Here is a 4,737-nt window from a genome sequence, read left to right on the forward strand (position 1 = left end):
GGAAACAATGCAGCTGCCTCTTCTTTCTTAAGTCAAAAGGAATTGTTTGGCAAAAAAGTCTTGGCAATCTTGAGTCCCCGCATAATTGTCATTCATGTTAAGAATGGTTGGATATAATTAGAAATATTTTTCTTATTGAGTATGTGGATAAATCTCTTATGGATAATTTGAGAAGATGATCTGAAAGGAAGGTTCATGCTGGTGGATACAGGCAGTGGCCAGGCATCCAGAATACCTGGCTTCTCTCTTAAATTCCTCCTGGCCTTGCTGGGCATGCCTTTCGGGCTTGTTGCATCACTTTTCATATTTGACAGATTAAATGGTAGAAATAAAATACAAATATTTATTTTAATTTTGCGAGGGTTAATTTTCACCTGTTGATCCTTTCCTTCCAGCCCTGTAAAATTAAGCTCCATGCCCTCAAGGATTTAAAAAGAAAGTCCTCTTTTCCAGTCTTCTTGTAGTTTGGGGTGTACCCTTACTCGTTTCCTGTCCTCCTACTCAGTTGACTTGCCTGCAGAAAAAGAGAAAAGCTGAATATTTCAAAGGGCTTTTTGGGCGCACACCCCAGTGTTTTTCATGTCAACACACTGGGGAAAAAATAACGTTTAGGTATTGTGCTAGAAAAATGGGGGTGTGCTTTGGTTATGTATTAATATGTACAAGCCATGGTGAGAACATGTCTTTATACTTCTTTATGTGATATAAATAGAATAAATATACACGGCATTAAGGAATATATTAAATACTGAATGTGTCTAAAACTTCCAAATAATTTTGAAAAATCTTTTAAGGAGAAATTTCAGCTTGATGCCATGAATCAAACTTGTTTATATCTGACTTTGTACTTGAAGCCATGACATGTTCCCTTATCAAAAATAGTAAATGAGAATGTGGAGTAAGTGCATTCCTGATAATTACCATTGTAACTTTGCCCATAAAGGCTATGCTAACATAAAACTATATGTGTGTGTGTGTGTACACACACATATGTGTATATTTTTAAACAACTGTTGAAATTGTAAACATTTGTAGCTCTTTTTCCTTGATTGACAAGTATAATGCTGAAATTTGAAGGATAATGAGAATAAATTTTGAATCCACTTGAACTCTTTTTCATGTCAAGTATTTCGAAAGGTGATGAAGCCATAATCTTCACGTGTTAGAGGACTCATCCTGTAGCAGGATGGTCATCACTGAAAGGGCACCTCGGCCACAAATACAGAGAAGTACCTGAGAGAGTCAAAGTCCAGAATTTGGAGCTACCAGTTGGAACTGTCTCCACCAGAAAAATCCCTTGGCCTTCCAGCACCTCTGCGCTGGCTGGCAGCTCTCTGGCGGTATGCCCTGTTCCAGGCATCCTGGAACAGCAGCCCTCCCAGAAACTCCAGGGGTCTCCTGCCTACGGCTGGCAGCACCACACTCTCAGCTGGCTCTTAAGTACATGCCCTTCTTGGTTCCACTCAGCACATGATGAATGCTATCACTGTGCTTGCCTGCTTTGAGGGTTGTAGGGTACAATATCCATGCAACTTTTTAAAAAATATATAAATTTATTTCATTGGAGGCTAATTACTTTACAATATTGTATTGGTTTTGTCATACATCAACATGAATCCCCCACGGGTGTACATGTGTTCCCCATCCTGAACCCCCCTCCTTCCTCCCTCCCCATACCATCCCTCTGGGTCGTCCCAGTGCACCAGCCCCGAGCATCCTGTATCATGCATCGAACCTGGACTGGTGATTTGTTTCATATATGATATTCTACAAGTTTCAATGCCATTCTCCCAAATCATCCCACTCTCTCCCTCTCCCACAGAGTCCAAAAGACTATTCTATACATCTGTGTCTCTTTTGCTGCCTCGCATACAGGGTTATTGTTACCATCTTTCTAAATTCCATATATATGCGTTAGTATACTGTATTGGTGTTTTTCTTTCTGGCTTACTTCACTCTATATAGTAGGCTCCAGTTTCATCCACCTCATTAGAACTGATTCAAATGTATTCTTTTTAATGGCTACATAGTACTCCATTGTGTATATGTACCACAGCTTTCTTATCCATTCGTCTGCTGATGGACATCTAGGTTGCTTCCATGTCCTGGCTATTATAAACAGTGCTGTGATGAACACTGGGGTACCCATGTCTCTTTCAATTCTGGTTTCCTCGGTGTGTATGCCCAGCAGTGGGATTGTGGGGTCCATGCAACTTTAAGTCAGCCCAGACTGCCCTCTGAGGAACCTCTGGCTAATGTCTCACAGCCAGAGACCACCTCCCAAGACTCTGGCCTCTGCCCATCAGCCACCCTGTGACTGCTGGAATCAATATTTCATGGCACATCAGTAGCCTTTTTGAGGCTGAGACTCACTGGTTGCCAGCTCTGCTTTCAGGGGAACTGTGGTTCTATTTCCCCACACTAAGCAACCAATTTTTACTGCCCAAACCAATATTTTGACATGTCTGGTTCTGTTCTTGCTGCCCATGGGCATTTTCTCTATACTTTATTAAATACTTCCTGTCTTATGTTCTTTACAAAGCATCCTTAACTTTTAAGTCCTGTCATGGTTCTATATTCTGCTTCCTCAGTTTGTAAACTCCTTTGGCGAATATTGTATTTATTGACAGAATTGTCTAAAATATATATTTTAGTGTAAAAAAGAAAGTGCAAAGCCTCATTTCCAGTGGATGAGAAATACTTCTAATTGTCCCCTGTGGAGCTGTGTGGCTCATGATTTGTCCCTGGTAGATGTTCTCTGAGAACTAGGGCTTAAGGAATATGTCTACCAGGATAATCTGCTTTTCCAGTCTACAAACAAGTCAAAACATACATTCTCTTCTGGAATTTTTCTTGATTTCAACAATATTTTGGCCACTGCTCTAACAAGTCAGGTGCTTTTGACTTTCCATTGCTTACCCCTTGAGATATGTGTCACATTTGGATCTACTGACAACTCAGGAATAGGGGGATTCAAGAGTGAATATTGGCCTGTGCACTTAAAGGTGAGCCAAAGGGAATGTCAGGCACTGATTGTCTTCAGAAGTCACAAGCTAGCTGGGGGGAAAAAAAAAAAAGCTTTATGAAGCAGCTTGGGTCACCTTCTGAACAATGCGATGGCAGGTTTAAAAATACAGCATACATATTTGCAAGGAAGGAGCCATATTTTAGCCATCTGTTTGATTTTCATCAACAGCTAGAATGGTGCAAATGTATAAATAGTGCCCCCCAATTCCAGCTTACAAACTCTTGACATTCCAGATTTCTTTAATAATTGTCGTTCCCAATAGCAAACTGGAATCTGGATTTGCCATGAATACACAGAAGCTGGGTATCTCTGGAAGTTACTAAGCCTCCCCAGTAGACTCCATTTCCTGATCTATAGAATGGATAATGAAGTGATACCTCATAAAGATGTTTAAAGAATAAATAATACAATATCTAAAACTTTAGAACAGTGTCTGGCAACATTATTAATTCAAAGGATATTAACAATTGTGAGTTCTCTGTCCCCCATCTGTTGTTACTTCTTATTGTAAATTCTCTGTTGCAGTGAAGTAGTTTTCTTTTCTGATTCACGTCTGAGACAATACATGCTCGTTTCATTGATTATTTCACTAAACATTTTCAGAACGTTCCTCTAAGTCAGGCTCTTAGGTAAGCTCCCCGCTGCCACTGTGGAATGTCTGACTCTCTTTTGTCATCATTCATATGTCTCATGTATATCGAAATCCAGCCCAGGACTTACCCAGACATTTCCTTCCGTTATCCTACCTGATAGAGGAAGGGTAGTTTGGCCTGGAAAGAGATAAACTGGTGTAAGAGACAAACTGTTACATGAAGACAGTTGTGTAGAAATGGAAATCCAGTCTAGAGAACTGGTGGTAGAAATGAAAAGAGAGGATGTTGAAGAAACTGGTTCACTGGTACTTTCCCAGGAGAATGGAAATTAACATTTGATAGCAGGGTCGAAGGGAGACTGAGGTTTCATGCTATGCCTTTCATACTTTTTGATTTTGTGCTGGGTATGTGTTTAAAAGAAAAAATTGATGATTGGTTAAAAGAGGACCCCTCTAAAAAACACAGCAAGAGAATGAGTGTAATTGAAAGAAGTATGGCCACAGAATTAAAGAGATGAGAGACGGAAGAGTCACGATCCTAGAAAGTTCTCAGCAGCCACTTCTGTTTTCTGTAGACGAGACTCATTGAACCACATGTTGAAAACTATGGGTGTCGATGTCGTTTTCTAGGAATGTGCAGACTTTTCTGGTTCAGATCGATCCCTTTGCACTAGCAACCCACATGTATAAAGTCCCATCGTAAAAATCTGTACTTTTAAATATGTAGTCACAGAATTCCCTGAGAATTTGCTTTATAAAGAAAAAAGAAAATGGCTAGCACTCCCAGTGGGAGTGCTCATAACTGAAAGCTTTTCAGAGAGATGGTGAGAGTCATTCAAAAGCCATTTATAAATTGGTTTTGTCATGTATTTCTGCTGCTGCTGCTAAGTTGCTTTAGTCCTGTCCGACTCTGTGCGACCCCATAGACGGCAGCCCACCAGGCTCCTCCGTCCCTGGAATTCTCCAGGCAAGAACACTGGAGTGGGTTGCCATTTCCTTCTCCAATGCATGAAAGTGAAAAGTGAAAGTGAAGTCCCTCAGTCGTGTCTGACCCTCAGCGACCCCATGGACTGCAGCCCACCAGGCTCCTCCGTCCATGGGATCCTCCAGGCAAGAT

Source organism: Bos taurus, chromosome 19, assembly GCF_002263795.3.
Source record: "Bos taurus isolate L1 Dominette 01449 registration number 42190680 breed Hereford chromosome 19, ARS-UCD2.0, whole genome shotgun sequence".
Lineage (NCBI taxonomy): Eukaryota > Metazoa > Chordata > Mammalia > Artiodactyla > Bovidae > Bos > Bos taurus.